Source organism: Salmo salar, chromosome ssa09 (assembly GCF_905237065.1).
Source record: "Salmo salar chromosome ssa09, Ssal_v3.1, whole genome shotgun sequence".
Taxonomy (NCBI): domain Eukaryota; kingdom Metazoa; phylum Chordata; class Actinopteri; order Salmoniformes; family Salmonidae; genus Salmo; species Salmo salar.
Window position 1 is genome coordinate 117791866 of NC_059450.1, and position 25159 is coordinate 117817024.

At 42.7% G+C, this 25159-nt stretch overlaps 1 long non-coding RNA gene across 1 annotated transcript in view; it reads left to right on the forward strand.

The window, feature by feature from the left end:
* The window catches only part of LOC123723808 (uncharacterized), a 140571-nt gene that overhangs the window by 81726 nt on the left and 33686 nt on the right, over positions 1-25159 (forward strand). The window contains exon 2 of the long non-coding RNA XR_006771131.1: positions 11728-11925. This is a non-coding gene — a long non-coding RNA (uncharacterized lncRNA). The remainder of the gene's footprint in view (positions 1-11727; positions 11926-25159) is intronic.

Below are 25159 nucleotides of genomic sequence, written 5' to 3' on the forward strand. Positions count from 1 at the left end.
GCTAATACAGGTTTGCCCTGTGTATAGTGTGGAGGTGCAGTAGCTAGTTACTTCATTATCACGCAACAATGGGATGGAATTTAAAATAGCCTAGTACAAATACTTCCCACTGGGCACAGACATCAATTCAACATCCATCCCACATTGGTTCAACTTAATTTGATTGAAATGATATGGAAACAATATAGATTCGACCAGTGTGTGCCCAGTGGGCTCTCTCACTCTCTATCTCTCTCTCTCCCTCTCTCTCTCTCTTTCTCTCCTTTCTCTGTTTTACGGGTGGTTTGTTTGTTTCGATGCTTTGTCGCTGTTTTCTTCATTTCCCTGAGAAAATTTGAATGTTCTCTTCCTCTGTAATTTTGTCTTTTTTCTTTATCGCAACTAATTTCCTCACAAATATAGTCTTTTGTATTCTTATGTGGCCTGTATATTCACTGGCCTCATTTTGAAAGTAATCCACTTTTTCATGGGTTTCATTCTTTCCTGTAATGAGGTGATGGACTGGAATCATTTTTTAAACAATCCTGCTAAAGTAGCAGTATAAACTACTCTTTCCCATCATATACCCAGACTGAAGATAATATTAACATAGAGGTTGGGGTGAGTCATAGTAGATTGTTCTTTCTATAGTCAGAAGGACATGTCAGTGTCAATACAAAATATTTCTTTCTGTGGTCTAAAGGCATTAGTGTCACTTCATGATGCTCTTTCTAAGGATGCAATACTTACTACACAAATGTTCTTTCAATAGTCTAAAGGACATATGCCTTTGCAGGAGGTTATTTCTAAAAGTAGGCCTACTGTACATATCTCATTGTCACTGGAGAATGTTCTTTCTTCTGTAGTCTGAAGAACTAGTGTCAGTGCCACATTTTCTCACCACAGTCTTAGTGATGTGAGTGACATGCTCTAGTCTTCCATTTGATGTGTTGCAAATTGAGGTTGGTCTACACCCAGATAGGAATCTGAGAGGAACAGGAGTGCAGAGGAGGCTGACATCAGACAGCGGTAGCGCCAGGCCCCCACCATCACCATCACTCTTGACTGAGTGCTTATTACGCGATGCTATATCACTCCCTGGGAGGAAGATGAGGAGGGGTTTGGGTGGGCTTCACAGGCTTTACAGCATGTCCATCCATCCGCACGACCTACCACTTGATCCCAGATCTGATCCCAGAGCAGCCATTCATAACAACCCTGTTGTGATGAAAGTTCCAACATGCTACAGCATGGGGGGACGGGAGCTATCTCCGGGGGGATGGAGCCCCCATCTCAAGGAGGCGGGCGTTTTCCCAGTTAATAATTGGGAGAGAGTGGGAAATTGATCTTGATGGATGCCTAGTTAGTGTTGTATGGATGTGCGAGTGGTGTGAGCATGCCACAGAGTGTTGAAGGTGATTGTCCGTGTTGAGGTGCGGCGGTGTTTAAGAGCTCTTGTGAACAGGCGTTTGGACAAAATTACTGTTCTTAAGATTCAATTTTTTCCAATTTCACAAGAAGTACTTGGCCAAGATTAGATGAAGATAATCGCTCTTCTTGGTCTCTTCGAGAAAATCAGGACTGCTTGATTGGGATTTGTCTTTCAGGGTGAAGCAGACATCTTGATCCAGATATTCATTTCACTGCCATTTCAGCTGAAGGTTAGGGTCAGATCACATTTGAGATCCACTGACTCCCTCTTTGCACTGACTATGCAATGCCATATTATATCTGTCTATGCAATGCAATATTATGTGGCACTATGCCCAATGCCTCCCAACAACTAAAACAATATCTGACCATGCTAATGTATGCATCCTCACCAGAGTGCATGCATAATGTTAGCCTACCTGTTATTGAGAGTCACTTCACCTGCTCATGTCTGTTATTATAATACCGGTAAGTATTCTTCAAGTTTTGGAGACCAGATAGAATTTCACCCATATACAAAATTCAATCTCTCGCAGGAGGGGTCAATGAATTCGGAGAGCATGTTGAGGCTTGAATGATAAGCAATCTCTAGCGATGAGCAATATAAGCGCACCGGCACGTTGCCTCCATTTCCCTGTGCTCGTATGATATCTCATTACCATGCTGAGCTTTATCAACCGCTCCTTGTAAACACCTCTACACTGGCTGGAGTTTTAGGCATGTGGTTCAGAAACTTTTCTGTATATTTTGATATATGTTATGTTGATCTTATGATTAGACCTAGCCTATTTACAGAAGAACATGTAGTTTGTAAGCTGAAGATGGCCAGTCTTCACCAATTACAAGTGCAACTGGATACCTGTCATAATGCATTGTATTCCATGACAGTGTCTTTATTAAATGTCCCTTTTATAAGGAGTTAATGGAATCTAATATGGTGTGCCCACCATTCCAAGGATAGTGTGACTCATACTGTATTCAAATGGCCCATTTTGTAACGGTTGTCGTAGGAAGTGGACCAAAATGGAGCGGGTTGAGTGCTCATCTTAACTTTATTGAACACGTAACAAAACAAGAAACCGATCGAACAAACAGGATTACAGGCTAAACACAGCTATGCAAACAGCTTCCCACAAAACCCAAACAAAACACACCCCTCTATATAGGACCTTCAATCAGAGGCAACGAAGAACAGCTGCCTCCAAATGAAGGCCAAATCAATAAACATAGAACTAAAAAGGACTACAACATAGTATATTTCTAACATAGAACATAGCCCAAAAACCCCGGAAAACACTAACCAAACACCCCTCTACATAAACACACACCCCGAACCACAAAACAAATACCCCCTGCCACGTCCTGACCAAACTACAATAACAAATAACCCCTTTACTGGTCAGAACGTGACACATTTAATATCCTGTAAAAGGCAACCGTCTGTCTGCATCGTGACTCAGTAGACGATATTTACATGTATGTATTATTTCGTTATTTGATTGAATTTCTAATAAATATGGCATAACGTCTTATGGGTGCTTGACATTTCGCCATGCCCAAGGATTTCTGTACAATCTGCCCTCCTTTCCAATATGTACCAATCTGATGATAGACAGCCTTGTTAAGAATGGTAAATAGTTTACTGTTTCCCCTCCCACCCATTTCCCCTTCACCGAGACAAGGTAATGGCGCCAGGCTACATCATTCTCAAGTAGACAGAACATGTACCTTGGCAAAAGTAGCTAGGACTCGGAGGAAGTTGTGCAATACAATCTGTTCCACTGACTAGCCTGTCCTGATGTGGCTGCACTTCGCAAAATGACTGTCAGAGATTCAGGGGAGGATAACAATTTAACAAGGTATTGAGGTTTCAAATCCCTTTCTTCCCTCTGCCTCATAGTATGAAGTCAGTTCTTCCATGTACTTAAATGCACCATCTCTCTCCCAGACAAGGGAATGTGGTGCATTATTAGGAAGGTAATTAACTAAAGACTGTATGACAGTAATTCAATTAAGTGCTCTTAGATGGTACTCTTTGGCAGCGGTGTAAATCTCTCAGTATCTGAGATGAATACGGCATGTCAGGGCAGATGGGAGAAATCAATTAATGCCTACAGGGGAGTAGGTAAAATCTTGAACCCAGGCCGACTTCCTGTCAAAAAGACAGGGTATAATTTTATGAGGTTTTCTGCGTCAGCTTCCTTATTGGATCTGACATCAATCACAGGAGGACACTGAGCTCCCTTTGAAGAGGGGAAGAAGGAGATAGAAATTGATACGAGGGCTTTGACAGTGACACAGATTATTTTAGGCTTCTTCTGAATCAGTTCTCAAATAAGGGGTTTCTGGCTGCACACTACTCTCAGTGACGCAGGTCGATTCAATGATTTATTAAATAATAAACACCACTACAAGAAACTGATAGCTTTTCCAATAAATACCATCTGAATGACATGAAACTTATGGCCCCAAACTGTGAATGACACAGTCTCTTCAGTCATGAAGTATTATATTCAAATGTATATTTTCTAGAGATGTGACGATTCACCGATACACATCGGTCCCCGATTCAAACGTTTAAGATACGAGTGCATCGGTCCACGTATCGTTCCTGTATTGTATAGGAGCCCGTGACACATGTATCAAATCGTCTTGAAAGGGAAAGGTGAACATTACTACTAACATTACTACTTAGCATAACTTTGAAGATGTGCACAGAAACACGTATTACTGTGTGTCACCCACTCCCAGATTAACATTTAAAACTGTCTTTTCGGGTTATCTGATTTTTGGCCTGTGACCAAATAAAGTTTGTCTTCAAAACTGGCTGGTGGAGATTACTACTGTCTGGAGTGTGGTGGAGTCTGTCTTTGGTGGCTGCCTGTGCTTGTTACTGTTGTAAGCCTACCTGTACAGGGAGTGTGATTGTGTGATAAGCCTTCTACCTTCTTTCTCACCCACTTCCCAGACACAGCAGGAGGGGGGAAGCATGCCTCACCCCCATCTTCACCCCACCACTTAAAATAGCAGCTACCACATCTTTGTTTGACAAGGCTCATCTCAACCCAGTTATCCCGACATACCGCGGCATGAGATCGAACAAACGTCACACTGCTTTCTCTCCTCTTTTCTACCTCTCCTATTTCCCCTTCTTTTTCTACATTCCTCTTGAAGCATTGCACTGCATTTTCTGACATGTCTTCCTACACTCTTAGAAAAAAAGATGTAATCTAGAATCTAAAATGTTTCTTCGGCTGTCCCCATAGGAGAACCCTTTGACTAACGCTTTTTTGGTTCCGGGTAGAACCCTTTTGGGTTCCATGAAGAGCCCTTTCTTCATGGAACCCAAAAGGGTTATACCTGAAATCAAAAAGGGTTCTTCTATTGGGATAGCCGAAGAACAGTTTTGGAACACTTTTCTCTAAGAGTGTATGAGCTCAAGGTCACCTGCCTCCAGCCCACTTTACTGAGGCAGATATGGCTCGACTGGACGACGCCATTGTGAGTGCAGCACTAATTGAATTATATCTCTGTGGTTGATATAAATTGATTGGAGAATGAGACTCAAGGTCTGTCGCTTGTCTTATGCAATGAGGTTCATTGGCCCTGCCTTCCACCTGCAATTCAATGCCTATTGGAGGCTCTTGATGGCTTTAATTATATTTGATATGTAGCGAGGGCATATGTTTCTGGCAGTAATCAAGTACATGTTTTATGCGGTGCTGTGGGGTTAAACTGTGTAGCATTGATCATCCTCTTCACTGTGTATTTCATCTCTCACCCATCCACCCATATCACAGACAGACACACACACACAAACACGCACACTCTGTATTCACTCCACGGAGATGCAAGGTTGAGTTGAGGCAGCAATTTGAAAGTGTAAAGAAATCTGAGCATGCTTGCTGTTCCTCTCACGTCTGGATTGGAATTGAGAAATGATAGAATTGCTAAACTAGTTCCCCTAGTTTACTCTCCAAAGTTTTCCTCAGAATACTGTAGCTTAGGCTCCTTTCAGAATAAAGCTTTGAATAAATATGATTTCCTTCCAAATCATGATTGAATTAAACCTCTCGACATAGGCAAATAAAATTACTTGGCAAAGTCACGATCAAAGAGGCTATCAGGTGAAGCCAACAATGAATGTAAACTTAAGCAGGATTTGTTCATGGTAAGTCAAGGCTGGGCCTGCCATACAAAACCAGACAGACTTTGTCTTTAACATTTTCCATTGACAAACATCATGTTAACCTGTATGTGTTTTTCTATGCAAATTAAATGTATGTTGACAACCCTTCAAATTAGTGGATTCGGCTATTTCAGCCACACCCGTTGCTGACAGGTCAAGTACACAGCCATGCAATCTCCATAGACAAACATTGGCAGTAGAATGGCCTTACTGAAGAGCTCAGTGACTTTCAATGTCGCACCATCATAACATTTAGTGGAAAGCCTTCCCAGAAGAGTGGAAGCTATTATAGCAGCAATGGGGGGACCAACTCCATATTAATGCCCATGATTTTGGAATGAGCAGATGTCCACATACTTTTGGCCATGTAGTGTATTTTTATTACATAACCGCTAGTGTGATTGATTGACATTTCATTTAATGTATTTTAAATGTAATGTTGCCTTGACTTTACTTAACCACCTTTGCTCACATTTCAACTAAATGGGAGGCTGGGCCATTGACGCGGCCCTCTGCAACTCCAATTCATCACACAGGTTATTTTACTATCCATGGGAAAGCAGTGCTTCTTTCTCTGGCAGCAAAGGGCAGACAGTGTACATACGTCCCTCCCAGCTGCGTTCTGACCTCCATAGGAAGAAAGTACAGGCTGCTCTGCCTCTGTACTCCAGAGCAGGGTGATTTGGATTGAAGCGGGGTGTTTTTTATAGCCCATCACTCATACACCAGGTATCTCTCTGTCTCACTCTCTCTATATACACTGCTCAAAAAAATAAAGGGAACACTAAAATAACACATCCTAGATCTGAATGAATGAAATAATCTTATTAAATACTTTTTTCTTTACATAGTTGAATGTGCTGACAACAAAATCACACAGAAATAATCAATGGAAATCCAATTTATCACCCCATGGAGGTCTGGATTTGGAGTCACACTCAAAATTAAAGTGGAAAACCACACTACAGGCTGATCCAACTTTGATGTTGAAAACCGCTCCTCCGCTCTCTCCACTGGCTTCCAGTTGAAGCTCGCATCCGCTACAAGACCATGGTGATTGCCTACGGAGCTGTGAAGGGAACGGCACCTCCATACCTTCAGGCTCTGATCAGGCCCTACACCCAAACAAGGGCACTGCGTTCATCCACCTCTGGCCTGCTGGCCCCGCTACCTCTGAGGAAGCACAGTTCCCGCTCAGCCCAGTCAAAACTGTTCGCTGCTCTGGCACCCCAATGGTGGAACAAGCTCCCTCACGACGCCAGGACAGCGGAGTCAATCACCACCTTCCGGAGACACCTGAAACCCCACCTCTTTAAGGAATACCTAGGATAGGATAAAGTAATCCTTCTAACCCCCCCCCCTTAAAAGATTTAGATGCACTATTGTAAAGTGGTTGTTCCACTGGATATCATAAGGTGAATGCACCAATTTGTAAGTCGCTCTGGATAAGAGCGTCTGCTAAATGACTTAAATGTAAATGTAAATGATGTAATGTCCTTAAAACAAGTCAAAATGAGGCTCAGTAGTGTGTGTGGCCTCCACGTGCCTGTATGACCTCCCTACAACGCCTGGGCATGCTCCTGATGAGGTGGCGGATGGTCTCCTGAGGGATCTCCCAGACCTGGACTAAAGCATCCGCCAACTCGTGGACAGTCTGTGGTGCAACGTGGCATTGGTGGATGGAGCGAGACATGATGTCCCAGATGTGCTCAATTGGATTCAGGTCTGGGGAACGGGCGGGCCAGTCCATAGCATCAATGCCTTCCTCTTGCAGGAACTGCTGACACACTCCAGCCACATGAGGTCTAGCATTATCTTCCATTAGGAGGAACCCAGGGCCAACAGCACCAGCATATGGTCTCACAAGGGGTCTGAGGATCTCATCTCGGTACCTAATGGCAGTCAGGCTACCTCTGGCGAGCACATGGAGGGCTGTGCGGCCCCCCAAAGAAATGCCACCCCACACCATGACTGACCCACTGCCAAACCGGTCATGCTGGAGGATGTTACAGGCAGCAGAACATTCTCCACGGCGTCTCCAGACTCTGTCACGTCTGTCACATGTGCTCAGTGTGAACCTGCTTTCATCTGTGAAGAGCACAGGGCGCCAGTGGCGAATTTGCCAATCTTGGTGTTCTCTGGCAAATGCCAAACGTCCTGCACGGTGTTGGGCTGTAAGCACAACCCCCGCCTGTGGACGTCGGGCCCTCATACCACCCTCATGGAGTCAGTTTCTGACTGTTTGAGCAGACACATGCACATTTGTGGCCTGCTGGACGTCATTTTGCAGGGCTCTGGCAGTGCTCCTCATGCTCCTCCTTGCACAACCCAGCAGTGGTCCTGCTGCTGGGTTGTTGCCCTCCTACGGCCTCCTCCACGTCTCCTGATGTACTGGCCTGTCTCCTGGTAGCGCCTCCATGCTTTGGACACTACGCTGACAGACACAGCAAACCTTCTTGCCACAGCTCGCATTGATGTGCCATCCTGGATGAGCTGCACTACCTGAGCCACTTGTGTGGGTTGTAGACTCCGTCTCATGCTACCACTAGAGTGAAAGCACCGCCAGCATTCAAAAGTGACCAAAACATCAGCCAGGAAGCATAGAAACTGAGAAGTGGTCTGTGGTCCCCACCTGCAGAACCACTCCTTTATTGGGGGTGTCTCGCTAATTGCCTATAATTTCCACCTGTTGTCTATTTCATTTGCACAACAGCATGTGACATTTTTTGTCAATCAGTGTTGCTTCCTAAGTGGACAGTTTGATTTCACAGAAGTGTGATTGACTTGGAGTTACATTGTGTTGTTTAAGTGTTCCCTTTATTTTTTTTGAGCAGTGTATATATCTTTCTCCCCCAGAGTGAAAAAATTCACGCTCACTCCTGGCTCTGGTCAGGGTGGCTCATCATCTTTATAATATAGAGAAAATTGCTCTTTGGACAGTGGGGCCTACATGGAATGGGAGCCATTTTCTCCTCATAAAATCGTGAAATAGCGATGAGATTTTTCTCTCGTTGTCACTCCCACCTTAAATCTATCTGATTGTGCTTTTTGGGCGAGGGCGGGTGTGTGCAGTGGATTTGAGGTACAAAGCATGCTGGGAAAACTCTAAGTAAGTGCTTTCCCCTTTCTCATTCTTTTTCTTTCTTGCTTGCTCTGTTTTCTCTCTCTCTTTATCACACATACACATTCTCTCTCCTTGTTTTCTTCTGAGGTTAGCTATTTGGGGGGGGGGGTTATGGGGTTGGGTTGGGCAAGGCAAGACTGAATTCAAAGACTGACAGGGTCGCAAGCTGAGAAAGTGCTTAAGTGAAGCTCTCTCTCTCTCTCTCTCTCTCTCTCTCTTTCTCCCTTGAACTCAAATAGGCTGAGCATCTTGAGGATTGTCAATTGTCCATCCAAGACTAATAACGTTTGGATTGCCTTGAAGTCAGCATATGTTGTTTTATCCCTCATGGAGAGGACGGGGGGGGAAGAGACTGGCTCTTCTTAGACTGTTTGGTTTAGATACACTCTCCGACACTCTTGTTTACCTCATTGTGTTTACCTAGTGGTTGGAATGCACTGGTCGGATTGACTAATGTGTGTAGAGTGATTATTGCTTACCTAGGCTGTTAAGGAGAGCCAAAGGAAAGCATTTCCATGTGGCTGCAGTTTTGCAGTGAGCAAATCGATCTGCATTCACATCGACCCTTTTGTTTCTGCACTTTGACTTACCCCTGGAAGCCTTAAAACCAGAAAGCACCTTCACAATGGAGTGGCTGTTAAGAAGCACTGTCCATAACATAGTCATTCATTGCTTTAGCACAGCACTCAAGCTTTTTTAGTAACCTACTAGGCCCAATGTATATCTATTACCTGTAATTCAATACCTTCAGAAGAACCATGTGTCATACTGACAGTGAAAGGAGACATGAACATGTTGAAGTGTTGTAGCTTGTGACAAATCCCTTCGTTGAACAAATAACAGCTGCATCTTCCACACAAAAAAACAATGCAGTACCAACATGACAACCTGTCTCCTTTGCTGACTGCAGTGACTACACACTGCATATTGGTTGGTTAGGGAGGAAAGTTTGCAGGTTGCATCCTTTTCTGGATCTTTTGCCTTCCTCTACCCTCCTCTCTGTTCCCCAGACGTATGGTTGGCTTCTTGCCTGCTCCTGCCGGGATTTCTGGTCATCAGATGACCATAACCACTGACACTCATCTGCTGCAAATGCTTGGGTTGTGGCGAGTTCAGAGACAATCAGAGCCACGTCGTCAAGGGAACCGGGTGTCACTTCTTTGCACCCCCAGTGTCATGACTAAACCTGTTGCTATGAAAGTCTGAGCCCCGAAGGTCCATTTTAGCCAGACAGTTCAGTTGACTCCATCCTAATGCCTTAGTTGCGGAGAGGTCTGACACCGTGTGTGACCACTGACCACCACCGGAGGCATCAGTATAAGCAAGACCTGCTGGACTGATAAATGTTGCTCTTTAGCTGCCTCGGACACGTCTCAGATGAGGAACACAGCAACGGGTCCACAGTGGGGCGACCAACCATTAAAGGAAACCCCAGGGGATGAATCCTGTGCAAATAGAGAGATGGTTGAGCCCAAGCTCTCTGCTAAGTTTGTTTGATTTCCACGTTTGAGCCGACCTTGAAACCCCTTGCCCTAAATGTCAGATGTGAAAGATTTTAAAAAGGGGGAGACTATCCAACTGATAAGCCTGAGCAACCATTCTACTAAGATCTGCTTTGACCTTTCCAACTATTAGCAAGATCAGAGGGTTGTAAAGCACCAGAGTGTTAGGCTCGAATGCTGGCTGCTGTTCTGCGAGATAGGAGAGCTGTGCAGGGTTGATGTTGATAGTGCGAGGGAGCGATTACATGAACTGTAAAAAGAAAGAACTGTGACACTGTCTCCTGCTTGCCAGACTCTGGCTGCTCTGGCTGTCAGATGAAGCTGATTTGAGACAGTGCAGGGGAGGCTGTTATTAGAGTGGAAAGATTTCATTTGATGTTGTCTTTATGACACGGCCAAGATGCCAAACCTCAGGGTATGTCAGTGAGTGAGTGAGGGAGGGAGTGAGGGAGGGAGCATGCACACGTGAGTGTGCCTCGTCATATTTCGATTTTATTCTCTAGTATCATGTCTGACGCTGTCTCTGATTAAAGGGGATAACATAACTCACTAGTGTGACTAATTTACAACTCAGTAGATGCCTGTAGGGATCCACGTATGGCTAAACGAATACATATCCAGTCGATAGAGCAGAAAATCCTTCAATATTCATTAATGAATAGGTTTAATCAGGTGTTGCTTTGTTTGTTTATTTAACAGCAATATTAGCATGTTAATTTGTCTGATTAGACAAGCACTACAAATGTTTTAGTTTCCCACTGAGGGAAATTCATTCAAGGTGCAAAGGCTGCAATGCTGTAGTGATCAGTTCAGTTGTCCAGTTCAGGTCCCATGCAGTGTAGCTCAGTGTGTATAGTGTCAACTCTGTAGGGTTTGCATGGCAGATATAAAACACGCTAATAGATACAGGCATGACTGAGCCCTCCTGAAGTCTGTTTGAAATGTATATTCAAGCCCTGAAGGGCCACAAGAGAAATGATGACGCAACGATGAGCTGCCAGAGATTTCAAATGAGCGCTTGATCTCACAGGCTTTCTAAATGCAACCATTACCCAAATCCCCTGTAGCAGTCCAAATGTCCCCCCCAAAAATCCCATATAATCTGTGTGAGAACATGACCTTATTACAAAGCTCTATCCACAACTTTCATGTCATTGTCTCTTGTGAATATGCATAGTCAGCTACCACAGTCAAATCATTTAAATCTGTTGGGATTTTTCATTTAAATTCAACATCAGTTGTTTATCATTTATCTCCCGCACTGCTCAAGGCCACCGCATATTGATGAAGGAAAAGCCATTTCTGAAACGTCTCCTATACTCAGCTCCGATGGAAAATTAGTTATTTTTCAACTTGTGTTTTTCTGTCTGTTCTAAGACGTAATCAGTTTTCTGTCGTGGTCGAGTTAATTAACTTTATATGTAAATGTATCTGTAAAAGTGACAGTTGGTGTGTGTTTTCCTTTTCCTCATCTGTGTTTTTTTTCTCCCTGTCACTCACAGGCAGATTGGCAGGTGGCCCGAGCTGAGCCAATGACAGGCGGAGAGGAGCCTTAACGTCGGGCAGGCTTGAGTCCAGCCAAAGTAGGCTGTCAACATAGAACAGAGTGGAGGCTACCCACACACACATACACGGATGAGAGCTCAGGCCACCGGCTTGTGGATGACGCCAAGTGGCGGCTTCCCCTCCATGTCTATAAGGTACGCTGAATAGCATGGCCTTTAGTGGAGTTCATTTTTTTTACACTCAAGGACAGAACATGACGTGGCTGTGTTCCGATACCTTCCCTAGAATACTATCTACTTAGAGTTTATGGCCAAAGCATTTCTTCATTCTAAGTGGTAGGCTAGTATGCTAGTGCGGATATTGGAACATAGCTGACTTCTATACAGTCTGTGGGAGACTTTGACCCTGTGTCACACAGCAGCTGCAGACTAACTTACTGTAGGAAATGTTGATGAAATAATGACTTGCTCTACCCTGATATCCCCTAGTTGATTGTGTAAACATGATTAACGACTTGCTATTAACGGCTTGTTACATGATGTGTCTGCAATTAAGACTCCCGGTAGTTGATGCTTAATGCACATTCTAGATGCAGGTTCTCATATTTCACTGTACACACTGCCAGGTAAACACACTCATTAGCTGGATGATGTCATGTGACTAGAGGAGCATGCCATTGACAAGTGGGTGCATATTTGGAAAATACAGGCACCAGAACTAAAACTCCTAATTAGAGTAAATGGGCCACATCTTAGGTAGCAATAGTGGCTTAATTCCTCTTAAATGGTGATTAAATGTCACTGGAGTATACAGTATGGTCTAGTGCATGAGTACTCAACTCTGACCCTACGAGGTCCGGACCCTGCTGGTTTTCTTTTCTACCTGATTGGATGGGAATAATGAAAAAATGGAGAGGAACTGGCTTCGAGGTCCAGAGTTGAGTTTGAGGGGTCTAGGGAATAAGAGTGATATTGGAATGTTTTATTGGCCTGTGTCTGAGAGAAGTCCCAACCTCACCCCCCCCATATTCCAGTCTCCCTGGGCATGCCAATGGCAACTTCACTTTAGCTGCTGCCAAGCAGGGCAGGGAAGTGCCAGGCCGGGTAAAGGGATTGTTGGAACAGGAAGGCTGTACATGAGGAGGCTACATGGCTGCTTCCCTCCCAGGGAGAGTTCCTGGCCTATTATTAGAGAGGCTCCTTTGACCCACTTCACATTGATTAGAGTCATGTTAGATGGCAGAGATAGAGAGACAGCTTGGAATGTGAACATAAAGTCCCCAGAGTCATAGAGACACTGTACTTGAACCCTTTCCAGGGAGATTTTTTGCCACTTTTCCCCAAGTGTTAGGGTGTAGGGTAAACAATCTGGAGAGAAAGGACCGAGCACTGGAAGTCAACATGCAGTAGTGCAGTGGAACTGACAACAGCATTCATTCAGTGGTTTGCCATTCATTAGGCACACCAATGGTGAAACTGTATGAATATGAAAACCATTTAAATGCAATTTATATTTTTTAAGTCAGTCCTTGAGGTTTCTCCATGAAGCTACACCATTAGAAAAAAGGGTTTGAAACGGGTTCTTCTGCTGTCCCCATAGGAGAATCATTTTTGGTTCCAGGTAAAACCCTTTTTGGTTCCAGGTAGAATCCTTTTGGATTCCATTACCCTCTGTGGTAATGGTTCTACCTGGAACTGAAAACGGTTCTTCATAGGATTCGAAATAGCAATTTCTTTCTAAGAGTGTAAACAATCTTATTTGCCACCACTTCCTACAGTATAATACATTCTGAATATGCCCTAAAGATAGATGTGAACCAGTAAACTTGTTGTGACTGTCACTGCAGTATTTAGTTAGTGTGTGTGTGTGTGTGTGTGTGTGTGTGTGTGTGTGTGTGTGTGTGTGTGTGTGTGTGTGTGTGTGTGTGTGCGCGTGTATACTGCAGAAGTGTGTGTGTGTGTGTGTGTGTGTGTGTGTGTGTGTGTGTGTGTGTGTGTGTGTGTGTGTGTGTGTGTGTGTGTGTGTGTGTGTGTGTGTGTGTGTGTGTGTGTGTGTGTGTGTGTATATACACTGCAGTATTTAGTGATTTTTTGGTTTTGTGGGTGTGTGTGTGTACATGTGATACAGCCAGAGCTATTCTCTTGATAAACTCACCAATCAAAAGGTGTTTTACACATAGATCAATTCATTAACTAAACTTCTACTGTCATAGTTGAATCTTGAGCTAGGTCCATATACTTTCCTGATTAAGTAATATTTCCAAAGATTGTTTACAGACAGATTATTTCACTTATAATTCACTGCATCACAATTCCAGTGGATCAGAAGTTTACATACACTAAGTTGACTGTGCCTTTAAACAGCTTAGAAAATTCCAGAAAATGATGTCATGGCTTTAGAAGCTTCTGATTGGCATAATTTGAGTCAATTGGGGTGTACCTGTGGATGTATTTCAAGGCCTACCTTCAAACTCAGTGCCTCTTTGCTTGACATCATGGGAAAATCAAAAGAAATCAGCCAATAATTGTAGACCTCCACAAGTCTGGTTCATCCTTGGGAGCAATTTCCAAAAGCCTGAAGGTACCACGTTCATCTGTACAAACAATAGTACGCAAGTATAAACACCATGGGACCATGCAGCCATCATACCGCTCAGGAAGGAGACGCGTTCTGTCTCCTAGAGATGAAGGTACTTTAGTGCGAAAAGTGCAAATCAATCCAAGAACAACAGCAAATTCTCTTGTGAAGATGCTGGAGGAAACAGGTGCAAAAGTATCTATATTTACACTAAAACGAGTCCTATATCGACATAACCTGAGAGGCCGCTCAGCAAGAAAGAAGCCACTGCTCCAAAACCTCCATAAAAAAAGCCAGACTATGGTTTGCAACTGCACATGGGGACAAAGATCATACTTTTTGGAGAAATATCCTCTGGTCTGATGAAACAAAAATAGAACTGTTTGGCCATAATGACCATCATTATGTTTGGAGGAAAAAGGGGGAGGTTTGCCAGCTGAAGAACACCATCCCAACCATGAAGCACAGGGGTGGCAGCATCATGTTGTGGGGGTGCTTTGCTGTACGATAGACTGGTGCACGTCACAAAATAGATGGCATCATGGGGAAGGAAAATGATGTGGATATATTGAAGCAACATCTCAAGACATCAGTCAGGAAGTTAAAGCTTGGTCGAGAATGGATCTTCCAAATGGACAATGAAGCAAGCATACTTCCAAAGTTGGACAACAAAGTCAAGGAATTGGAGTGGCCATTACAAAGCCTTGACCTCAACCCTATAGAAAATTTGTGGGCAGAACTGAAAAAGCATGTGCGAGCAAGGAGGCCTACAAACCTGGCTCAGTTACACCAGCTCTGTCAGAAGGAATGGGCCAAAATTCACCCAACTTATTGTGGGAAGTTTATGGAAGGCTACCTGAAACGTTTGACCCAAGTTAAACAATTTAAAGGCAATTCTACCAAATACTAATTAAGTGTATGTGTCACAGTTGTCGTAGAGAGGGGACCAAAGCGCAGTGTGTGTGTGTAGTTCCACATTTTATTTACTCTGTGAAACTCATGCAATACATAAAAATAACTGAATAGACAAAAACAACAAACCGTGACGCAGAGGAGAACAAACACTACTCAAAAAGAATCACCCACAAAACCCAGGAAGAAAAACCCCTACTTAAATATGATCTCCAATTAGAGACAACGAGGACCAGCTGCCTCCAATTGGAGATCATCCCAAACAAGCCAACATAGAAATACAAAAACTAGAACCTTCTAACATAGAAATAAAAAACATAGTAAAACACAAAACACCCCCTGTCACGCCCTGACCTACTCTACCATAGAAAATATCATCTTACTATGGTCAGGATGTGACAGTATGTAAACTTCTGACCCACTGGGAATGTGATGAAATAAATAAAAGCTGAATTAAATCATTCTCTCTACTATTATTCTGACATTTCACATTCTTAAAATAAAGTGGTGATCCTAACTGACCTAAGACAGGGAATTTTTACTAGGATTAAATGTCAGGAATTGTGAAACTGAGTTTAAATGTATTTGGCTGAGGTGTATGTAAACTTCTGACTTCAACTGTATATGCACAGACTTTTACCAAGGCCTTTTACATGAATTTCAATGGATAAATAGAAAATACAATCTCTGGATTCTATTTGATTAATGCATTCATTCTCAAATGGACGCTGCATCCTAAATATTAGGGGCTCAGAGAAATCTAAAAAGGGTTAATAGCCGTGAAATGTGGGAGCAGCAGGGTGGAATGATCATATTAAGGAATTACTTAGTCTAAGGGCAAAGTAAATAGCTAGTAATTGCTGACTCCACTGTGATAAAACAAAGAGGCAGAAAAACAACAAATGCATGGACATTATTTAATCTATATGCTTATAGGCAAATCCAGGCTAGATGAAAGAACATAGAAAGTGGTATTTGTATGTGGTTCTGAATAACATGACCATCTGTATTCAGTATCTGTCTCATTCCCTGAAGCGATGATGACACCGGGCGGTAGGTAGCCTACTGGTTAAGAGCCTTAGGACAGTAACTTAAATGTTGCTGCTTCAAATCCCTGAGCCGACTTGATGAAAAATCTGTTGATGTGCCCCTGAACAAGGCGCTTAACCCCAACTGCTCCTGTAAATTGCTCTGGATAAGAGTGTCTGCTTACATGTAAATGGATACAAAGGCTTGGCCCTTGGTTGACTGGGCAGCTGGATGGCAAGGACATGGTGTGGTGTGAGGGCATGGTGGCAGACCAAGGGTAACACTGGGCAGGCGGGTCAGGGCACCCCAGAGGTACCAGCTGCAGCCAACCAGCCAGCAGAGCTCTCTAAGGGACGCCCTACACAGTGGCCCTATGGTAATTAAGTGTTAGACATTCAGAGATAATCCCTGACAAATGTGTCCGGCTGGAATCATAATGAAGCCCAATGCACATCTCTTTTCTCCTCCATTGCCACAGCAGCTGCAGTATATGGAAATGGGTTGGTTGGGATGGTTTTAAATCCACTTAATTTTCAATGAATTATCGCCTTCCTTGATTTTCTATTCATTTATGCATAAAAGAGAAACGATGTGTGGATGGAGGAGTCAGAATTATTTATAAATCAGTGGATATCAATTAATTGTCATTTGTGACTGACAACCTGACAAGGACTCTGAAGATGGCCACCAACCAACCGCTGACCAAATGCCTAGACCAGAGGCACTCAAAAATCAATCTTGGTTGTTCTTGCGTTGTTGTTCAGTTATTCTAACCACATTGTTTGGTAAACTAACATAAATCTGCTTGTGCCAGGGGGGCTCTATTCCAAGAGCCTTCATTTCACTGAAATGGATCGTTCAAATTTCATCTTTGAGCTGACAGCTGCTCCACGACGCCCACACCCCACTGGAGCAGTAGTGTTTTGGTTTCACTGCACATCCACACTACTTTATTGGACATTATAAACGGGGTAGTTCAAGCCCTGAATGCTGATTGGCTGATAGCTCTGGTATATCAGACCGTATATCACGGGCATGACAAAACATTTATTTTTACTGCTCTAAATACGTTGGTAACCAGTTTATAATAGCAATAAGACACCTCATTGGTTTGTGGTATACAGTATGGCCAATATACCACGACTAAAGGCTTTGTCCAGGCACTCCGCAATGCGTCGTGGCTAAGAACAGCCCTTAGCTGTGGTATATTGGCCATATACCACACCACTTGTGCCTTATTGCTTAAATGTTTTTCTCCTCCATCTTAGATAATGGACCCACTCTATTGATTCATATTCATGCCTGTGTAATGTCCGACCCCATCAGTGCTCATTGCAGTCTAGGGAGTGTTAAGGGGAGCAGTACAGGATGTAAAAGTGACCACTATTAGAGAGAACGCAAGAAATGGAGTGGGACCAGTAGCCATTAGCCGATGTCCATGCAGCATTAACAGCAATGCAACTGGCTGCATGGTGCGCTGACAACAACCTGGTCCTCAATGCAAAGAAAACCAAGGAGCTCATTGATGATTACAGGAAGTATAAAAGCTGCAGTCACGCCTCAGTTCTCATTGATGGCATTGAGGTGGAGCGTGGGCCCAGCTTCAAATTCCTATGGTGTCTACATGTCCGAGGACCTTTCCTGGACCCTCAACACCTCAACCCTGGTCTAAAAGGCGCAGCAGCGCCTGTACTTTTTAAGGAGGCTGAAGAAGGCCCGCCTGTCTCCCAAGATCCTGGTGAACTTTTACCGCTGCACGGTCGAGAGCATTCTGACTAACTGTGCCACAGTGTGGTTTGGCGGATGCTGCGTGGCCGACCGGAAGGCCCTGCAACGGGTGGTGAAAACCGCCCAGCACATCACTGGTGCCCAGCTCCCTGCCATCAGGACCCTTCACCTCCATGCCACAAACTGCTTGCCCTCCTACCATCAGGCAGGCGGTACAGGTCTCTACGTTGTCGCACTAGCTGGCTCAGCTGGCTTTTCTACTAGCTGGCTTTTCTAGCTGGCTTTTCTACTGTATCATATGTTGTTTTACTCCATGTGTAACTCTGTGTTTTTGTATGTTGTCGAACTGCTTTGCTTTATCTTGGCCAGGTCGCAAATGTAAATGAGAACTTGTTCTCAACTTGCCTACCTGGTTAAATAAAGGTGAAATAAAAAATAAAAATAAAAAAATAACAGTTTCTTTCCAGCTACTGTAACCCTGCTGAACTCTTTGGCTCGGCACTAGCCATATCCACCCACCCACCGCTTAGTACTGCCTCTCGGGGACCTTGTTGCATTACTCTCTTTGCACTCTTCACGGTACTACTGGACTCTGATATTGCTTTGCAAAGTCTGATTAAGGACATTATTCAGTTGTACATGTACATGTCTACCTTGGTAACCTCATTGCTGCTATCCCTGTATTTCAGTTGTATGCCTCCTTGCACTTTCAATTTGCCTTCATTGCACATTTAGACTTGCCATTTGTACTTGCCATTTGCCTTCATTGCACATTTATACATCCCACTTAATAATATACATTGTATTGAATTGTTTCACTTTCATTTGCACTTCTGGTCAGATGCTAACTGCATTTCGTTGTACTGTACTTGTACTTGTTCAATGACAATAAAGTTGAATCTAATCTAAAACGAGTGTTGAGGGTGATCATAAACATTAGACCCTCTTTCCCAATCACATACAGTATGGATTCCATACGTCTAGATGAATTATATGGTAAAAGGGGGCATCCCGGTTTATGGCTTGCATAGGGTTGGTAATCTATTTAGTGTGAAGAATAAATTACATTTGAAATGGAATTTTCTCACCTAGAAGCAAACATGTCACTACATGAAATCTTAATAAAGACATAGGAATATATATGCATGTTTTATGGTGTGGGGGTGTTATGCAGTGTCATTTTTATGGCCAGAGGTAGAAATAAATGTGAGGCTATTGAGAGTTTCAATTGGATGGTGACGGTCTAATGGTGATGGTGAGAGGAGATGTTATTGCAGAACAGAACTGTTAAGTGCTGTACTCAGATGACATATACATTTGAACACACATCAATGCATCAGAATAATAAAGTGTCAGTGATTTATCTTTAGCTTGGAAGAAGGAAGACCATTATTTAGAATAGGCAGATGTAACGATCTTTTATGCTTTTGAACAACCCCCACTACACGTCGTACTCTTTCATAGTATTTCATCTGTCTGGGAGAGGATAAGTCTGGTTCTTTTTCCCCCCCATTTCATTTGGGAGGATATGGGGGTGTTTGCTTAACGATTGGGTTGTTTTGTTCATTGTTTTGTTGCAATCACGAGCCTTCGTTATAAAAATATATGTAATACCTTTGTTCCCCAATGATTTGATAAAGAAGCCAATTCTGAATTGTACTCCCACTGTTTTTGTATAAATGTTACTTCCAAGACAAGATGAGCATTTTTGAAGGCTTTTCATCTACTGTCAGCCCATTTGTGTTTGAGATACAGAGGGAGTGTGTGTGTGTGTGTGTGTCTGTGTGTAAGTGTGCATGTGTTTTATAAGGAGCCCGTTTGAAAAACCTGCCCTCCCCCGTCTATCTTTCTCTTGCTATGTCAGTACTGTACTAAGCCTTTCTTACGGTTTACCTTCCCCGGTCTATTCAAATCTTTACGTAGTGTTTGTGCAACTCACTGGCCTCCTCTCACCTTCATTTACCCTCTGTTTTTGTCAATAGAGAAGATACATGAATATACAAGTGACTGTCATATTTTTACCCTAAGCATAACACTCCAGCCATGAATGTCAATTGGAAGAATTAGCAGTCACACAAAATCTTTACCATTTGAAGTAGGTGTGATTTGTGGTAATTATAAATAACTAGCTAATTAATCACATTTGCATTGGCAATGCTTTAGTCTACAGTGTGTCAGCCTCAGGTAGGCTACATCCACCCACACACACACACTGCCACACAAAAACATGCGCCTATACACCACTCCCCTTGCACCCACTCGTGCTGCTCAGATGGGTCTTATGCGTCTCCATCACCAGTTCTGCTCTAGCTGGGCGTATGCAGTCTCAGGCTCCCAGACGTTGGCGCCATCTGTTGAGCTTGATTGCCCTGCTGGTGGGGGCATCCTCTGTCTTCCATCTTCCACATGCCAGGCCTGCGAGCCTGGGAGCTCTGATAGGAACCCCCTCCGCTCCCTCTATCCTCTCTCTCCCTCTTCCTCCTGTGACGTGTCAGTGTCATGGCAGACCATGATGAGGTGTCAAAGCGCTCTCTCTCTCTCACACCCTCCCTCTTTCTATTTCTCTCCCTTTCTCGCTCTCTCTCACCCCACCCCCCACCCCCTCTCTCTCGCTGTTTCATGTGCCACTCCCGGTCTCTAGCGTTTTGTGATTATTGGAGTAGCTGACAGATTTGCCTCGTTCATGTTTTGTTTTCGTGGACAGGATATTCTTTTCATGTCTTCAATAGGTTTGTGGTTATTTTACGTCTGTACATTTTGTTCTGTGTGAAAGTCCCTGTTTTCTCGATCACATAAATGGCACCAGGCGTTATGGTAAAACCTTTTACACAACGCAAGAATGGAAAGCCACCAAACCAAAGGTATTTGTGATAATGGAGCTGGGAAGAAGTGCTTGGTTATGAATGAATAGAACAGAACAGGAAGACCAAACATTTCCCCCATCAGGGAGACAAAGAGACTGCCGAGTTGTGGACAGGAGATGAAAAACCAAAGCACTTTATGAACAGAGAGAATGGAGAGAAAACAAAGTGCTCCGAGTAGAAACGAGATGGAGAGAACATCTCCCCAGTCAGGTGAAAGAGGGACAGAGATTCACTGTTTTATTTTCCTCTGACGTGAGTCACTCAGGTATGGAGAAGAATTCAAATCTTTGAGATAGCTTTGTTTTTGTTTTTATGAGCATTAATGGAATTTTGAATCAAAAGTAAGTTGTTGAACGCTCTTTTATATGGAGGGAAGATACCGACGTGGGATCTCAGAGTCCCTTGCAATGAAGCTGCACAAACTCCAATTTTTTTGTATTGTTGTTCAACCAACATCTGCCCTTTTTTTATGTGATTTTTTTCAGTAAGAACTTCACACATACAGTACTGCTTTTATAAAGGTAATAGGCCACGTGCTACACTCACACAGACAATATGGTGTTGATTGAAAACATGGTGGCTCTGTAGCAACCATTTGGAATCGAAAACAGAGTACAAATGTCAACATTTTTGTAGAACAAATGCATCTCTAAAAAAGAAAGCTTTCCACATTTCACATTATTTGAATAACACTGAAAGTCTTATCTGCTTGTAGTCTTGAATTGCTGCTCGCAGCTGTACTTTCTCTATATGCCAGTATTCAGTGTGGTGGCATTGTCCATTATGCAGCAGTTACCACTGTTAATGCAGTCAATTTGCTTATCTCTCTGAACCAGTATGTTCCTGACGAGTTTGGAATCCTTGCAGACATTTGCACATTAATAGAGATGGGGGGGGGGTTCTACTAAGCCAATGTATGGAATTATTATGGATCCTTTAGCTATTTGATTTAGAATTTTAGGACCCCTTTAGGTATATAAAACAAATGTTTACAAAGGATTTGATAAAATAATGAGTATGGCCTATACTACTATAGCCCATAGAAACGCATTGAAAATGACAGTAAAAAAAAATTATCATAAGGAATAAGGTTTTGAAGTGTCTGTCCTATATCTAGGAGATATAAGAAAGTTCAGGGCATATATTTAACCCACTGGCGATTGTAGCATGTAAATCTTGGTGGGGCAAACTCCCCCAAAAATGTTTAGATGCCTGCCAGCAAAGCCACTACTCAACACAACATTAAACAATACATTAATTGCACTATAAAGGTGACAAACTGTGCCCACAAACATAAAGCTGTCCCCACAGCAGAGCTTTCTTTTCTGCACCATGGAGTGAATCCAACAATATTCGATGATGACATTTCTCTAAAACAGGCTTTAGACTAAATGTGCACCACCAAGTCAGAACAGTAGGCTAAATTTTTATTTGTATTTGTTATGGATCCCCATTATACAATTTGGCAGTTATACCATTTTTTAAAATCATTACAATGCGTTCATAACAGATTTCACAACACATTAAGTGTGTGCACTCAGGCCCCTAGTCCACTACCACAAATCTACAACACAAAATCCATGAGTACGTGTGTGTATAGTGCGTATGTTATCGTGTGTGTGTGTGTGTGTGTTGCTTCACAGTCCACGCTGTTCCATAAGGTGTATTTGTTTTTTAAATCTGATTCTACTGCTTGCATCAGTTACCTGATGTGGAATAGAGTTCCATGTAGTCATGGCTCTACTGTATGTAGTACTGTGCGCCTTCCATAGTCTGTTCTGGACTTGGTGGCATGTCTTGTGTGGTATGCATGGGTGTCTGAGCCGTGTGCTAGTCGTTTTAACAGACAGCTTGGTGCTTCCAACATGTCAATACCTCTCACAAATACAAGTAGTGATGAAATCATTCTCTCCTCCACTTTGAACCAGGAGAGATTGACATGCATATTATTATTATTATTATTATTATTATTATTATGTTAGCTCTCTGAACATCCAAGGGCCAGCCGTGGTCCCCTGTTCTGAGCCAATTGCAATTTTCCTAAGTCCTTCTTTGTGGTGCCAGACCACACGACTGAACAGTAGTCCAGGTGGGACAAAACTAGAGCCTGTAGGACCTATCTTGTTGATAGTGATGTTCAGAAGGTAGAGCTGCACTTTATTATGGACAGACTTCTCCCTATCTTAGGTACTGTTGTCTCAATATGTTTTGACCAATCCAGGGTTACTCCAAGCAGTTTAGTCACCTCAACTTGCTAAATTTCCACTTTATTTATTACAAGATTTAGTTGATGTTTAGGATTTAGTGAATGATTTGTCCCAAATTCAATGCTTTTAGTTAAAAAAAAAATGTAGGACTAACTTATTCCTTGCCACCCATTCTGAAACTAACTGCAGCTGTTTGTTAAGTGTTGCAGTCATTTCAGTCACTGTAGTAGCTGACGTGTTGAGTCATCCGTATACATAGACAAACTGGCTTTACTCAAAGCCAGAGGCATGTCGATAGTAAAGATTGAAAAAAGTAAGGGGCCTCGATAGCTGCCCTGGGGAAATTCTGATTCTACCTGGATTATGTTGGAGAGGCTTCCATTCAAGAACACCCGCTGTGTTCTGTTAGACAGGTAACTCTTTATCCACAATATAGCAGGGGATGTAAAGCCAAAGCACAAACTGTACGTATTTCCAGCAGCAGATCATGATCAATAATGTCAAAAGCCGCACTGAAGTCTAGCAAAACAGCCCCCACAATCTTTTTAGCATCAATTTCTCTCAGCCAATCATCAGTTATTTGTGTAAGTGCTGTGCTTGTTGAATGTCCTACCCTATAAGCGTGCTGTTGTCAATTTTGTTACTGTAAAATAGCATTGTATCTGGTCAAACACCATTTTTTCAAAAATCCTACTCAACCATAGCATTTTTCAATTCCTCATCAATCCACAGGGATTTAACCTCTTGGGGCTAGGTGGGACGCTAGCGTGCCACCCGTGGTGCACTCCATCAACAGCAGGTGCATTTCAAGAGCGGCAAATTTGAATCCAAATAAATGTCAAAATTCAAATTTTTCAAAAATACAACTATTTTACACCATTTGAAAGATAAACATCTCCTTAATCTAACCACGTTTTACGATTTCAAAAAGGTTTTACGGCGAAAGCATAAATTTAGAGTATGTTAGGACAGTACATTTACAAGAGTTGTGTGTAATGTTTTGTCAAGTCAAAGACAGGGTCACCAAAACCATAAAACCAGCTAAAATGATGCACTAACCTTTTACAATCTCCATCAGATGACACTCCTAGGACATTATGTTAGACAATGCATGCATTTTTAGTTCTATCAAGTTCATATTTATATCCAAAAACAGCGTTTTACTATGGCATTGATGTTGAGGAAATCGTTTCCCTCCAATAACCGGCAGTCAAGTCAGCGTCACAAATTAAATAATTAAAATTAGAAAACATTGGTAAAATATTATATTGTCATTTAAAGAATTATAGATTTACATCTCTTGAACGCAATCAACTTGCCAGATTTAAAAATAACCTTACTGGGAAATCACACTTTGCAATAATCTGAGCACTGCGCCCAGAAAAATACGCGTTGCGATACAGACTAGACGTCATGTTGGGGAGATCTAAAATCGAAAATACTATGTAAATAATCCATTACCTTTGATTCTCTTCATCAGATGTCACTTCCAGGTATCACAGGTCCATAACGAATGTAGTTTTGTTCAAAAAAGCTCATCATTTATGTCCAAAAATCTCCGTCTCGTTAGCACATGATGTAAGCCAGCCGGACTTCTCGTCATGAACGAGGGGAAAAAATATATTTCCGTTCGTTCAAACATGTCAAACGTTGTATAGCATAAATCATTAGGGCCTTTTTAACCAGAACATGAATAATATTCAAGGTGGACGAATGCATACTCTTTTATAACGTATTGGAACGAGGGTACCCAACATGAACTAGCGCGCCAAGTGTCTAATGGGACATCACCGTTCCATGGCTCTTGTTCGGTCAGATCTCCCTCCAGAAGACTCAAAACACTTTGTAAAGGCTGGTGACATCTAGTGGAAGCAATAGGAAGTGCCAAAATATTCCTAAACCCCTGTGTTTTTCAATGGGATAGGTTTAAAGTCAATACAACACATCAGGTATCCACTTCCTGTCAGAAAATGTCTCAGGGTTTTGCCTGCCAAATGAGTTCTGTTATACTCACAGACACCATTCAAACAGTTTTGGAAACTTTAGAGTGTTTTCTATCCATATATAATAAGTATATGCATATTCTAGTTACTGGGTAGGATTAGTAACCA